The 16,715-nt window shown below is 43.9% G+C and overlaps 1 protein-coding gene across 2 annotated transcripts in view; it reads left to right on the forward strand.

Annotated features, from left to right (window-relative positions):
* GINM1 (glycosylated integral membrane protein 1) overlaps positions 1 to 16,715 on the forward strand; it is a 112,613-nt gene that overhangs the window by 77,967 nt on the left and 17,931 nt on the right. The window lies entirely within an intron of this gene.

Here is a 16,715-nt window from a genome sequence, read left to right on the forward strand (position 1 = left end):
TGAGGACTGGAGCTTAGAACTGGTCAGCATACTCCAGGTGCGGCCGGACCAGAGTCTTGTAGAGTGGGAGCATTATCGTTTTATCTCTGGAGTTAATTCCCTTTTTAATGCATGCCAATATTCTCTTGGCTTTGCTTGCAGCAGCTTGACATTGCATGCCGTTGCTGAGCATGTCATCTACTAGGACCCCCAGGTCCTTTTCCATCCTATATTCCCTCAGAGGTTCTCTCCCTAGTGAGTAGATTCCATTCATGGTTTTTGCCACCTAAATGCGTTATTTTACATTTTTCTACATTAAACCTCATTTGCTATGTAGTTGCCCACCCCCATAATTAGTTCAGATCTTCTTGCAAGGTTTCCACATCCTGCGAAGAAGCTATTGCCCTACTTAGCCTAATATCGTCCACAAATACAGAGATTGAGCTGTTCACCCCATCCTCCAGGTCGTTTATGAATAAATTAAATAGGATTGGTCCCAGGACAGAACCCTGAGGGACCCCACTTTCCACCCCTGACAATTCCTAGTACTCCCCATTTATCACTACCCTCTGAACTCGCCCTTGTAGCCAGTTTTCAATCCATGTACTCGCCCTATGGTCCATGCTGACAGAACTTAGCTTGTATAGTAAACGTTTGTGGGGAAACTGTATCAAATGCCTTTGCAAAATCCAGATACACCATGTCTACCGGCCATCGTTCATCTAGATGGCAGCTCACCTCCTCATAGAAGGTTAATAGATTTGTTTTTGTTTAGCAAGAACGATTTTTTATGAATCCATAAGATTAAGTTTTGATAAAATTCATATGTTATCGCTGGCATTTACTATAGAGAATTTGTATTTTATTCATAACTTTGGATAAACAAAATAGAAAATTTGAGTGTACATTAACCACTTGAGCCCCGGACCATTATGCTGCCTAAGGACCAGAGGTCTTTTTCCAATTTGGCACTGCGTCGCTTTAACTTTTAATTGCGCGGTCATGCAATGCTGTACCCAAACGAAATTTGCGTCCTTTTCTTCCCACAAATAGAGCTTTCTTTTGATGGCATTTGATCACCTCTGCCGTTTTTTATTTTTTGCGCTATAAACGGAAAAAGACCGAAAATTTTGAAAAAAAAATGATATTTTCTACTTTTTGTTATAAAAAAAATCCAATAAACTCAATTTTAGTCATACATTTAGGCCAAAATTTATTCGGCCACATGTCTTTGGTAAAAAAAATGTCAATAAGAGTATATTTATTGGTTTGCGCAAAAGTTATAGCGTCTACAAACTAGGGTACATTTTCTGGAATTTACACAGCTTTTAGTTTGACTGCCTATGTCATTTCTTGAGGTGCTAAAATGGCAGGGCAGTACAAACCCCCCCCCAAATGACCCTATTTTGGAAAGTAGACACCCCAAGGAAATTGCTGAGAGGCATGTTGAACCCATTGAATATTTATTTTTCTTGTCCCAAGTGATTGAATAATGACAAAAAAAAAAAAAAAATATTTACAAAAAGTTGTCACTAAATGATATATTGCTCACACAGGCCATGGGCCTATGTGGAATTGCACCCCAAAATACATTCAGCTGCTTCTCCTGAGTATGGGGATACCACATGTGTGGGACTTTTTGGGAGCCTAGCCGCGTACGGGGCCCCGAAAACCAATCACCGCCTTCAGGATTTCTAAGGGCATAAATTTTTGATTTCATTCCTCACTACCTATCACAGTTTTGAAGGCCATAAAATGCCCAGATGGCACAAAACCCCCCCAAATGACCCCATTTTGGAAAGTAGACACCCCAAGCTATTTGCTGAGAGGCATGTTGAGTCCATGGAATACTTTCTTTTTTGACACAAGTTGCGGGAAAGTGACAATTTTTTTTTTTTTTTTGCACAAAGTTGTCACTAAATGATATATTTCTCACACAGGCCATGGGCATATGTGGAATTGCACCCCAAAATACATTTAGCTGCTTCTCCTGAGTATGGGGATACCACATGTGTGGGACTTTTTGGGAGCCTAGCCGCATACGGGGCCCCGAAAACCAAGCACCGCCTTCAGGATTTCTAAGGGCGTAATGTTGTGATTTCACTCCTCACTACCTATCACAGTTTTGAAGGCCATAAAATGCCAAGATGGCAGAAAACCCCCCCAAATGACCCCATTTTGGAAAGTAGACACCCCAAGCTATTTGCTGAGAGGCATGGTGAATATTTTGCAGCTATCATTTGTTTTTGAAAATGAAGAAAGACAAGAAAAATGTATTTTTTTTTTTTTTTCTTTTTTCAATTTTCGAAAGTTTGTGACAAAAAGTGAGGTCTGCAAAATACTCACTATACCTCTCAGCAAATAGCTTTGGGTGTCTATTTTCCAAAATGGGGTCATTTGGGGGGGGGGGGGGGGGTTGTGCCATCTGGGCATTCCATGGCCTCCGAAACTGTGCTAGGCAGTGAAGAGTGAAATCAAAAATTTACGCCCTTAGAAAGCCTGAAGGCGGGGCTTGGTTTTCGGGGTCCCGTGCACGGCTAGGCTCCCAAAAAGTCTCACACATGTGGTATCCCCATACTCAGGAGAAGCAACAGAATGTATTTTGGGGTGTAATTTCACATATTCCCATGGCATGTTTGAGCAATATATCATTTAGTGACATCTTTGTGCAAAAAAAAAAAAAAAAAAAAAAAGATTTGTCTCTTTCCTGCAACTTGTGTCACAATATAAAATATTCCATGGACTCGACATGCCTCTCAGCAAATAGCTTGGGGTGTCTACTTTCCAAAATGGGGTCATTTGGGGGGGGGTTTGAACTGTCCTGGCATTTTATGCACAACATTTAGAAGCTTATGTCACACATCACCCACTCTTCTAACCACTTGAAGACAAAGCCCTTTCTGACACTTTTTGATTACATGAAAAAATAATTTTTTTTTGCAAGAAAATTACTTTGAACCCCCAAACATTATATATTTTTTTTTAAAGCAAATGCCCTACAGATTAAAATGGTGGGTGTTTCATATTTTTTTTTCACACAGTATTTGCGCAGCGATTTTTCAAACGCATTTTTTGGGGAAAAAACACACTTTTTTGAATTTTAATGCACTAAAACACACTATATTGCCCAAATGTTTGATGAAATAAAAAAGATGATCTTAGGCCGAGTACATGGATACCAAACATGACATGCTTTAAAATTGCGCACAAACGCGCAGCCGCGACAAAATAAATACATTTTTAAAAGCCTTTAAAAGCCTTTACAGGTTACCACTTTAGATTTACAGAGGAGGTCTACTGCTAAAATTACTGCCCTTGTTCTGTCCTTCGCGGTGATACCTCACATGCATGGTGCAATTGCTGTTTACATTTGACGCCAGACCGACGCTTGCGTTCGCCTTTGCGCGAGAGCAGGGGGGGACAGGGGTGCTTTTTTATTTTTTATTTTTTTTCTTTATTATTTTTTTGCTTTTTTATCTTATTTTTAAACTGTTCCTTTCATTTTTATTTTTTTTTAATTAATTTTATTGTTATCTCAGGGAATGTAAATATCCCCTATGATAGCAATAGGTAGTGACAGGTACTCTTTTTTTTAAAAATTGGGCTCTATTAGACCCTAGATCTCTCCTCTGCCCTCAAAGCATCTGACCACACCAAGATCGGTGTGATAAAATGCTTTCCCAATGGCGCTGTTTACATTCGGCGAAATCTAAGTCATGAAATGCTCGTAGCTTCCGGTTTCTTAGGCCATAGAGATGTTTGGAGCTATTCTGGTCTCTGATCAGCTCTATGGTCAGCTGGCTGAATCACCGGCTGCATTTTCAGGTTCCCTGTTGGGACAGGAAAGCCAGAGAAAAAACATGGAAGACGGTGGGGGAGGGGGGGGGCATTCCCTCCCACTGCTTGCAAAAGCAGTCTAGAGGCTAATTAGCCACTAGGATTGCTTTTACATGAAAGCCGACCGCTGGCTGAAAAGAATGATACCAAGATGATACCTAAACCTGCAGGCATCATTCTGGTATAACCACTCAAAGTCCAGCAACATACCAGTACGTTGCTGGTGCTTGTTAGGCATATATTGTAAACCTTTTTTTCATGCAGCCTGTGGGCTGAACGAAAAAAAGATATTGATCGGTGGGTATGCCCACCATTAGAATACCTCCCTTCATCCACCCACTTCTAATGATGGGCATACATGCACCATTTATATATGCCGAAGCATGGGGGCATCCTCCCACAAAAGGCAGGAGCAAATTGCTCCTCCACCCACTGCTGCCCCCACGCTTCGGCATATATGCTGAAGTATGTAACTGTGGTGGTGAAATCACCTCCGACAGCGCTGGAGTCACGGCTTTATATATCGTGGGAGCAAACGCTGTTGCTGTCAAGATAAATAAATCCGCGCTGCAACTGAATGGCGTACCTGCTAAGCAAATGATGGTTAACAATAAAACAAAGTAACATTACAGTATAACAGTAAGACTTACCATACCTGCAAAGCAAATACAAAAAAAAAAACATAGTAAAAAATAAAACATTTAACGCAACCTGTGCCTAAAATATATATATGCCGAAGCATGGGGGCATCCTCCCGCAAAAGGCAGGAGCAAATTGCTCCTCCACCCACTGCTGCCCCCACGCTTCGGCATATATGCTGAAGTATGTAACTGTGAATCACCTCCGACAGCGCTGGAGTCACGGCTTTATATATCGTGGGAGCAAACGCTGTTGCTGTCAAGATAAATAAATCCGCGCTGCAACTGAATGGCGTACCTGAAAACAATAAAATGGTTACCAACAAAACACAGTAAACGGTAAAGTATAAAAAATCTGAAAAGGAAACATGGTAAAACATAATAACAATAAAACATTGCAGAATAGAATAGAGTAAAAAAGAGAAGAACAATAGAGAGAGAGAGAGAACAATAAAACAACAACTATTTTTGGTTTTTTTATTTTATATTTTTTTTTGTGTTTTTTATTTTTTTTTTTTTTTTTACACTTTTTTTTAGTAACTTTTAACTTTTGTAACTCGTTCCAGGTTTGGGTCTCTCAAAATGCAATGGCATCTTGGGAGACCCTGTGTTAGTGTGCCTAGTCTGTGCAGTGCTGAACCCTACGCTAATACTCAACTAATGTATGGTAGCGTTCAAAGCATTCACCCATGCAAAGACCAGGATTGCCAGGACAGGAGGGACAATAAGACCGGGTGTCACGCCTAAATCCGCGCTTGCTGCAGACACGACATATTTTTTGGGGGGCTCGTTGGGTAGGGGTACTCGGGATGGCATAAAGAAAATGCCGCTCATGCAGCCGGCTTACTGCATTTGGTTGGGGAAGGTGAGGTAGAGCACCGTCTGGAAACAGAAGGGCTCTGACGATCTCTTCCTGGAATTTAAGGAAGGATCCAGTCTGTCCTGAAGCTCTGTATAGCACATGAGCATTCAGCAAAGCCAATTGAAATAAGTATACAGACACTTTTTTGTACCAGCGTCTGGCCTTACGGGCAACTAGGTACGGCGCCAACAACTGGTCGTTGAGGTCCACCCCTCCCATATTAAGGTTGTATTCGTGGACACAGAGGGGTTTCTCCACAACACCAGTCGCCGTAGGAATTTGGGTCGTCGTGTCTGCATGAAGGGAGGTGAGAACGAAAACATTCTTCTTATCCCTCCACTTCATAGCGAGCAAATTATTATACTGCAAGCAGGCTCTCTCCCCCAGCCTAAGACGGGAATCTACAAGCCGCTGGGGAAAGCCCCGGCGATTAGGTCGCACGGTGCCACATGCTCCAATCTGCTGATCAAACAAGTGACTAAAAAGTGGCACGCTCGTATAATAATTGTCCACGTACAAGTGGTACCCCTTTCCGAATAAGGGTGACACCAAGTCCCACACTATCTTGCCAGCGCTTCCTATGTAGTCAGGGCAGTTTGTCGGCTCTACGTGACTATCTTTTCCATGGTAAACCATAAATCTACATGTATAGCCTGAGGCCCTGTCACAGAGCTTATACATCTTGACCCCGTATCTGGCACGCTTGCTGGGAAGGTACTGTTTGAATGACAAGCGGCCAGAAAACTTAATCAGGGACTCATCAACGCAGACAACTTGATGGGGGGTAAACAAGTCTGCAAAACGTTGGTTGAAGTGGTTTACGAGGGGCCGAATTTTGTAGAGCCGATCGTATGCAGGGTCTCCACGAGGACGACAGAGTTCATTGTCGTTGAATTGCATGAACCGCAAAATCTGCTCGTATCGTGCCCTGGCCATGGAAGCAGAGAACAAGGGTGAATGGTAAATTGGGTCAGTGGACCAATATGACCGCAACTTACTCTTTTTATTCAACCCCATGAGGAGGGAAAGGCCCAGAAAGGTCTTAAATTCGGAGACCGTAATTGGTCTCCAATCTCTGGCAAGGGAGGACTGGGGATTAGCGGCGATGTGTTGACCAGCGTATAAATTGCTTTGGTCCACAATAGATCTATAGAGATCTTCGGTGAAAAACAGTGAATAAAAATCCAGTGGCGTAAAGTCAACTGTTTCCACCTGAATTCCGGGTTGGCCAGTGAAAGGGGGAAGTACGGGTGCTGCAGAAGTGGTGGGTTCCCAATTCGGATTGGCCAATGCAGCAGGAAGGGCACTATGGGCACGACGGGCCTGTCTTTGTCTTCTTGGTGGCAGCGGGACACTACTAGTGCTTGCCACCTCGCCAGCTTGAACTGCACTTATGGGACTCGCCACGTCACCACGTGATACTGCAGTGCTGGATGTACGACCAGGTTGTACTAGGCTGCTGGTGCTTGCCAGTTCACCAGAAGGAGTAGCGGCGCTAGTACTGCTCTGCTCCATACGAGAGCCCTGCGGTTCTTGCACTTCAAGGACAGAAGAAGATTGGGGTCTGGTACGCCTGACCTTAGCAGGGACCACAACTCTGTCGTCAGAGCTATCTGTCATGGAGCCGCTGTCCTCTACAGGTTCGTATTCTGAGCCTGAACTTGACAGATGAGTGACTTCCTCTTCACTATCTGTCATACTCAGAAACGTGTAGGCCTCTTCACTAGTGTACCTTCGATTTGCCATTTTGGGCTCTAAATTTAGGGGTACACTAGTGAGACTCACAGGCAAAAAAGTCAGCGACTGTATCAAAACGCTACCAAAAAACTGTTAGCGATCGCAGGGATCAAGCCTGACTCTGCGAACGCTGCAGTTATGTGTGCTTAGTGTTTTGTAAGTGTCAGTTATCGATCGATACTGCACTTGGGTGGGCTGGGCAGGGCTGGGCCGAGGAGCAAAACGCAGGTGCTAGCAGGTATCTGGGCTGATCCCGCTAACACTGCGTTTCAGGGAACCCTAAACTGCTGGGGAGTATAGATCTGATCGGATCAGATATCGATCCGCTCAGATACTATAGCACTAAGGGAGGTGTATGCTGCGTGCGTGGGTTTTAGCGGTACTGGCGCTAACCTGACGCTGCCGGGGGCGACGCAGACCTTATCTGATCCTAAAAACTTAACTTCTATCGCCGCCGGGCAATTAGGGGGTTAAACCTTTATAGGGTAATAAACGGCGGGTGCCCTAAAACTATAATAAACTATAATAAACTGTAATAAACTGTAATAAACTACAAAAAACAAACTATCTAACCAGCGTCACCCGTAACACTTATACGGTGATCGCTGGTGAAAGGGTTAACTAGGGGGCAATCAGGGGGTTAAAACCTTTAGCAGGTAGTATATGGGGGTCCCTGTCGCTATAAAACACTGACAGCGAACCTATATACTTACCTCCCTAACTAGCGTCACCTGTGTCACTAATACAGCGATCAGAAAAACGATCGCTTAGCGACACTGGTGACGGGGGGTAATCAAGGGGTTAACTTTTATTAGGGGGGGGTACCCTGGACCTAAGGGGGGGTACCCTAGACCTAAAGGGGGCTAACCTAACTGCCCTAAAACTTTTAACTGACACAAACTGACACCAATGCAAAAAAAAAAAAAATGCTATTGGTGTCAGAGTGACAGGGGGTACAGGGGGGTGATCAGGGGGTGATCGGGGGGTGATGGGGGGTGACAAGTGTGCCTGGCGTGTTCTACTGGATGTGTAGTGTTGTGCAGACTTACTTGATGTCTTCTCTCCTCGGCGCGGCGACGAAAAGACCGGCTCGAGGAGAGATGACATCACTTCCTTTCCCTCTGTTTACATTGCAGAGGGAAAGGAAGCATTCTCATTCGCCGGGAGCGATCGGGAGGGGGTGGCCAACAATGGATGGCCACCCCCTCACCTCTCATCGCCCGGGAAGAAATGGCGACCGCCTCGGGCACCGGGGGGGGGACCGATCGGACCCCCCACCCGCGGAAGGCAAATCACGTACATGTACGTGATTTTGCCTGTCCATGCCACCTTTTTTTTTTTATTCGCCCAAGGGGCTTTTAAAAATACCCACCTACTTCCTGGTGCTGTCACCAATAGTAATTTCTTTTTGCCAACAGTCCTCAGTCTTCCAGGTTGAATGATGGCCAGCAAGGGCATGTACCCTGCCTCCAGGAGTCCTTTATCTTGTATCTATTGTAATCACAAGAATACGATTTTCACAAATCCTCTTCCATGACAGCTGCTTGAGAGATGATTGGTTTTGCTTTCAACAGTAAACCTAAACCAGAAAGAGATTAAAAAGCCTCTTCCTCCCTCTCATCCTCAATTGGTTTGTGTTTCCGACCATCTAGGAGTACACTTTGTTGTGTTTGTTTTGTTTCCCCTGGCTCTGATAATTGTGGTTGTCAGGCCCCCCCTCAGGAGACTAGGTCCTGGTATGCCTGTGTTCCAGGTCAGGTTACTTGAGGATTTTTTCCTTTTGAAGACATGTGCAGGATCTTGTTGCTTGACTTATGCAGGCAACTCCAGCAGCCTGTGTTTTTTTTTTTTGGCCTGTTCCTTCTGATGCAGTAGTGGCAACGGTGGTCATCGGTCCCCCTGTGTTTTTTTTTTTTTTTCTTTCCTGCATTTTTCCAGCAGTATAGCATTTCTATAAATGTCCACTGTATGGTAGAATGAGGAGGACCAAGATTGGCACTGGCTCCGTTCTGGCACCAGATGATGACATACTTTTCGGTGCGCGTGACTTGCACTTCTGTTTGCCCAACTAAAAGCATGGACATCCACACCTTGACACTGTTCTATTCTAGATTCTGATTGCCAAAAGGAGCTGAAATCGGGCCAGCATTAAACCAGGGAATACTACAGGCTACAGTAGCAGAGGGCATACTGCTGAGGGTCCTAGGCTGTACAAAGGGCCCAGGCAGAAAGCCTCCTAATTAATCGCCCCTCTATGGAACCAGGTGGAGAGCCATCAGGGACTAATGAACCCTCCTGGGCAGGCTAGGTTGGAGTCCACCTCTGCTTTAAGAGCTACACTTCCTAAGATAAGCCCATACCAAATAGATTGTAGTCATTGCTTTAGGTTACTAGGCTGTTAACAAGGCTTTTTCTACTCATTGTATTTAGGGTAGTCTAGTCTATTAAGAATGTGGAGGTTGTAAACTTAAGCTTTCTGATTTGTATAGCAGGATTAGAATCTGCCATTTTGCATAAGGGTTTTTATGATGTTCATGTGTGGGGGTAATGCTTCATTAAACTGATGTGCTTGGATTGGACACTTTTCAGTTTTCGTTTTGTTTTCTTTACCTTGTATCAGTTGTTTCACATGTGGTGGCTGCAGTTTGCAGTGTCATGGCTAATTGATTCCCTTATGTCCGTCAATATATGCACCTACTTTCCCTATTTCACCAGAGGGACAAGCAGATTCTTCTTTCGGGCATACGTATGACTTGCCATTTCTATATGTGCATCATAAATGTTTTATGAAACAAACACATTGCTTCATGCATGGTAAGCTCTCTTAATTGCTTTCACCTTTCATCTTATTTCCATTTAGTTTTCATCTGAAATAGCCCTAGACTCTAAGTTCCAAGGATTGTGGAATATGTAGTTTCTTCATAGTCTTTAGCCTACAGACAGAGGTCATGCCGTTATCTGTGCAGTGGTATGTGGCATGGCTTTTTTCCACTATAGACTGTCCACTATAGACTGTACAGACCAACAAATGATGCCATAAATGTACATAGTAGATTTATTATTCCTTAAGGAGGGTTCAGGTTGGGGTATGCTTTCCCCCTATTATGTTTACTGCCCCTAGTGATCAGGAAGATCATCCAGGACCAAGCAGAAGTATTTTTTTTATCCCCATGGGTCCAAAAAGGAGCTTGGTCTAAGCTCCAAAGTCTCTGGTACTCATTACACACTGAAATCTACAGATTTATTGATCCAGGGACAGATTTTTATCTGGATTCTTAGTACTTACACCTTATGGCCTGGAGACTGAAAGGAGGGTTCTCGAGAAAAGAGTATGTTCGTATCCCTTTTCCCTTATTGGCTCTTAACACCTTCCTTCTTAGCCATAAAGTGAATACCAGGAAACTATACACCAAAGTCTGGAAGATTTTTTTTATTCCTGGCAAAAACTAATTGGAATACATTTTAATTCAATTCCTACAGTTCCGGATTAGCTCCGGGAAGCAGTTAAAAAGGGTTTGTTGCCTAATATCCTTAAGGTGTAGGTGGTGGCTCTTTTGTTTTTCTGGAAATTAGATTGACAAAGATCTATCTAACTTCTATTTTTTTTGTGGTCTCATCTAGGGCCTAGTGCCTCCTTTAGTATCATGGCCTAATGGATTAGAGATACCATTATTTCAGCATTCATCAATTCTGGCCAGTTACTACCTGCTAGAGCTCACTCTAGGTTGAAGGCCGCAGCAGGAACAAAGAGTGCAGGTACTTTGTGAGAAATTTTACTTGCCTGTAATCTCCACATGTTGAAGAACAGTACAAGACACAGGCTGAGTATTCATAGACCCTGGGTTATATGCTAGTACCTTAAAGTGGATGTAAACCCGATTCATGAAATTTGAGCTGGGCACATATATCTGCAGTGTTTTTCTTCTCTCTCCAAAGCCTTAAGTCCCGTGGCTTTCTCCTGCTCCATTCTTCTGTTAACAGCCTAATCATTTCTGACAGGTTCTCTGACACGTGATAAAACCAGCCTGAAATTTGTCAGGGCGGGTGCTATAAATAGATTAGCAGACAGCTGGTCAATTCAGAGCACAGCTCTGCAAGTCTCTACCTATGTGGAGGGGGTGTGTGTGCATTTCCTCCAATCAGCTGTCTCACAGTGTATGGCAAGACTCCCCTCCCCTTGCTGCAACAGGAAGAGAAAATTTTAACAGGACGTGCATGTTCTAAACAGTATATATAGCTGAAGACAGCAGATATACATGTAAAACTTATGTAGGAGGATTTGTTTCATCTCTGTGTATCTTCTGAAGATGTTCGCTTCACTGGGTATATGTGAGGGTTTACAACCACTTTAAAGTGGTTGGACACTAATGAAGCTTTTGAGGACATGTTCCCTGGACATCCCCCTATAACTCTGCCCCACTCCATGAGTCCAGTTTTGTAAAAAAAGCAATGCAGAATAACCCAGGAATACTGTACTTCAAGATGCAGAGTTTTTCAGGTGAGTCAAAATATCTCTCTTATTGTACAGTACAGGACTCAAGCTAAGTGTTCAACACTGGTTGTAGGCCGGTAGTTTCAGGTGATTGGATGCTGGCAAGCTTTTGAGGACACATCGAAATACAGGACACAGGCTGAATTTTCATAGACCCTAGGATGTCCCCAAGCAATGAATGAGAATGGTGGGCAACAATCAGGGGAACAACTGTGCCAAGAGGGTCAACAACAAAGGCTCAACCAACCCAACTTCAGGGTGCCATTGCAAAAACCTTGTGGCTGAAAGCTGCATCTGCAGAAGAATGGAAGTCCACCTGTTAGAACTTTGAAAAGGTATGAACAGAGGATAAGGTGGCAGCCTTACAAAGCTGGGCAACAAAGGCCTGGTATCGGAATACCCACGAAACACACATAGACCAGGTGGAGTGAGGGCGTAAGAGCACAGGAGAAGTTTTGTCCTTTTTAGAATGTAAGCTGTAGCAAAGAGCTGTTTTATCCATCTAGCGATGGTGGACTTGGAAGCAGGATGTCCCTTGCAAGGTCTTGAGGGTAGGACAAATGGGGACTATTTTCCTGATAGAAGCTGTAACTTGGTGCTCTGATAGCTCTGACTGCACAGGGCAGTGAAGTGCATTTTCCTTTGGTGCACAAAGATGACAGGACTATGTCTTCTTTGAGATGGAAAACTGTTGCCACCTTCGGAAGAAAAGATGTCTTCAACTAAGCCTACCCTGCTTTGTGGAGAATGAGGAATGGCTTCTCGGAAGAAAGAGACGCTAACGCTAAGTCTGACAGACATGATGGCAACCAAGAATGACACTCCTCTAAGGCGATTTCCCTGATGGGGTCAAAGGGTGGTTTCTGCAGGGCAGAGAGAACCAGATTGATGTCCCAGCAAGCACAGAGTGCTGCAAGGGGGGCCTAATCCAAGGAACACTTTGCGTAAAGGTCCTAATGAGGAATACCAAGGCTGGAGGTTTTTGAAAAAGAATAGACAAGGCTGAAACCTGTCCTTTGCTTAAGGCCAAGTCTGGTCAAGTCCCGATTGTAGGAAGGCCAGAATGCATGGCACAGAATAATCTCTGGATTGAAGTGCCTGTGTTCACGCTATGCAAAGAAGGATTTACAGGTATGATAGTAAATCTTTCTGGAAATTTGCTTTCCTTGCTTTTAGTAAAGGCATAATGACAGACTCCGAGACCCCTTTAAAAACCTAGGCTTTAACAGCCATGCCATTTAAAGCCAGTGAATGAGAAGCAGGTTGTAATAGAGGGCCCTGAGACAAAACATCTAACCTGTTGGGAACAAGGCCTGTGGTTATCTCCTATTAGTCTGAATGTATCTGTATACCAGGTTCTTCTGGGTCAGTTTAGCGCAACGATAATCACCATTTTCTTTTTTTTTCTTCTCTTTCTCACTTTTGTGGAATAGGCGAGGTAGAATGCACACTGGAGGAAAGGCATAAATCAGCCTGAACTAAGACCAGGGGATTATCAAGGCATCCAATGTCAGTGATAGTGGATCTTTGGCCCTGGCTACAAACAGCGGTAACTTGTTCAGTCTGGAAGCCGGGAATATCCATGTCATGGTTTCCCCATTTCTGGCATATGAAGTTGAAAATGTCGTGGTGAAAGGCCATTCCCATTTGTCCAGGCAAAGGCTGAGGTAATCCGCCTTCTAGTTGTCCAGTCCTAGGTAATGGACAGCAGAGATCGCAAGACGGTGACTTTCTTTCCATGAGATAATTTGGCTTGCTTTTTTCAAGGCTGCCTGACCCTGGTGTCTTCTTGATGGCAGCTCTGGTGTTCTCTTAGATAAAGTAAAAGTGCCACACCCCTATATGTTAGATCATTCTATGTTACGGTGTAAATGATGGGATTTTTGAGGCAAAGCTATTTTCCATAAAGTATTTCCTTTTATTGTAAATATAAATCATGCTATTCTTCTGTACAACATATCATAAAATAGATCAATGATACAATATAGCCATTGTTTTCAAAACAACATTTTATAGTGGTAGTATAGACATATGCTGGTCTTATGCGGCCTGATGCATTGGAATGAACCACTTCCTCATGAGCCGCCAGTCTATTTTAATGTATCAAAATGATCTAGAAAAAAATATACATATAGTATTTGTATATTATGTGCGATGCATATATGAAGTACCAGTATGACTTGAAGACCCAGCCACTCAGTTCATGCCATGGAAAGGGAAATGGGGGGGGGGGGGCTGTGAGACGAGGCCCAAAAAGGGGGACCAAAAAGCAGAGGGAGGCTACCCCAAGGCCCCGGAAACTATAACTAAATACTGTATATGAAAAATCAAGACAACCATGAGAATCGCTATATCTGGATAACAAATAAACAAATGGCCAGATTTCCAAAGCTTGCCAGTTGCAAGGAGAGAGCTTTGTTCACAGCATCCTGTGGGATCCTTCAGTATATACTAGAGGTATCTGACAGATATATTCAAACAAGCTAGACAAAGTACATTGCACTTAAAGGATGGTATATAAAACAGGAACACCCACATAGTCCTGATAATGAATACCTGATGTAAGAAAAACAATACTTCAGTCTTTCATTGATTGGGCCTTCTCCCACACAGGTAATAAACTTTTGAAGATATTCGCAACAGTTATAACAAACGATTATGGGGAGGGCTGTAAAAACTACAATGCAGTAAGGGCTAGTAGTGAATCCCCCAACTGAGTCCACAGTCCTGTAATCACACTACAGCCAAACCTCAAACTATGCTCACAAGCTTGCCAATATCTATAGATACTGGCCAGAATGTACAAATACACATACCTTTATAATGAATGTCCGTGCACATAGAACTCCCCTAATTGGGGTAGAGGATCCAAGAGCCCTACAGGGATATGCTCTCCCCATGCTTATATAGCCCCTTAATGGGGCACAGGTGGCCGGAAATCGCCTCAGGACGCATACAGCACCTGGGTGCACCAGGATGGCCACGGCAGACTCGAGAGCCCACCGCTCCCCTGTGCACGCATGCCTATTTGTGATATGAGATAAACTATGCCCACCGTCACGCAATTGACGTGAAAGCAGGGCACAAACCGCTCCCCATTAGGGAGTGTGCGGTCTGCACTCACCCTAATAAAAAGGCATTCAGAGCAACCCTCGCATCTATACATGTCTAAGGGGCTGTGGTGTTCTCTTTATAAGGGGGTGCAGTGTCAACCTTATACTCTGAGCTCCAGGATGTTGATTAGGAGCTTGGATTCTAACAATGACCATATTCCCTGAACTGTGAGGGACTGGAACATTCCTCCCCAGCCTGAAAGACTGGCATCTGTTGTTATGACTTTCCAGTGATTTGGAAGGAATGGTTTCCTTGATATTGAGGTTGGGCTGGAGATCCACCAAGGGAGAGTCAGGGACAGGAGGGGAGGAGCTGGAGTCATAGACATCCTAGTCAGAGGAAGACTGTGCATCTGAACTTTGCTCCTCAGTTCCCATCTCGAGAGAGCCCTAATTAGTGCTTGGCCTCGCTTTCACCCAGGTCCCCCAAATCTTGTCGAATTTTTTAGAACATTTGCTGTTCATATATGTCAATTTGTACAGGGGCAAGACTGCGTCATCTGTTGACCTCCCTTGTGAGACTTTCGGTGGATCAGATAATTTCCACTTAAACTAGTTTTCCTGGCGTAAAAGGCCATGTACAAGATAAACAGCCGCTTATGCGTGTTGGGGGTAATAGTATCACAGATACCCAATAGGAGAACCCTAGGATCGACAGCCAGATTTAGCCCTTCAATATCATTGATTTCTCCTTCCACTCCTTTCCAGAATTCCTGTATCAGAGGACAAATCCAGAAAACATGGATGAAGGTCCCTATGTCATTCAGACATTTGGGGCAGTGGTCTGAAATGTAAGTTGAATGTATCTAGTCCCTAGCAGAGATCATCAGCGGGATGTATTGTTGGACTCCCTCATCCCAATCCTCCGAGTCAAGGGTAGGAATATCACCCTACCAGCTGTTAAAGAGTTGTGTGTTTTTATCAGTATCCCTGGAGGTGATTCTGAGGTATAGGGACGAGATTCCTATCTGTGTGCGGGGATCCAATCCTGGGAGGATGTGGAGGCATATGGGATAGGGAGAACAGGAGGGACTTAGACCAATTGATCTTGATGCCCCAGAAAACCCCAAAGCGGTCTAGCACGTCCTGAGCCACGTCGAGGCATTCCAAGGCATTAGGTAGGTATAACAGGGTATCATCCGCATACAGGGAAATTTTTTCCCGTAGGGGACCAATCTAGATGCCAGGGATCCGTAGGGGTGATCGGATCAGTATGGCTAGGGGCTCTATCGCCAGTGCGAAAAGGCCAGGGGGATGCACAGACTTTTTAGAAGAGCAAGAAGAGGTGCTAGGGTCTTTGTGAAATGGAGAGGGCAGGGGATAGGCCAAATGGCAGAGCGACAAACTGGAAGTAATTTAGGAGAGCCCTCTGATTCCTCCTGTATTGTATTGTAACTGTACTGTCTGCCCTAACGTAAAGCGATGCGCAAACTGTTGGCGCTATATAAATCCTGTATTATATTAATAATAATTGCCTCCTCCTGCAAGTGTAGAAAATGCTAATGAAGTGAATAAATTGGAACACGCAGGTGGGCATCTTGACTATCTATCAGCATATTTTGTGACCAGTATTCCCATTGTCTCAAGGAGGCAATTGCTGACCTTGTGAATTCCATGCGAAATTTTGAAATTTGAAAATATTTTGTTTCGGGATTTTAGGTCCAAGATGGGATGAACATCTTCATTGGATTTTGGTACTATGAACAGGTCAGAATAGAATCTTTTGACTCTGTCCTGTAAGGCTACTTTTCACACTGAGGCTTTTTCAGGCGCTAAAGGGCTAAAAATACACTGTAAAATGAATTCCAAATACAGTTCTGGTTTCTTGATAGTTAAAACATATCAAGGTATATCCTTCAGAATTGTGGGGTTACATTAATGGTAAGGATTGCAGGGTGACCTGGCCTTATCTGTTCAAGTCCCCTTTTCTGTTGTATTATGAGACCGTGAAGTTGATTGCAGATTCAGAAGAGAAAATAATAAAGTAATTAGGCCAAGAGTGATTTCTTCATATAGAAAAAGAGGTCCATCACCTTAGGACACTAGCAAAAAACTGA

Source organism: Aquarana catesbeiana, linkage group LG04 (genome assembly GCF_042186555.1).
Source record: "Aquarana catesbeiana isolate 2022-GZ linkage group LG04, ASM4218655v1, whole genome shotgun sequence".
Lineage (NCBI taxonomy): Eukaryota > Metazoa > Chordata > Amphibia > Anura > Ranidae > Aquarana > Aquarana catesbeiana.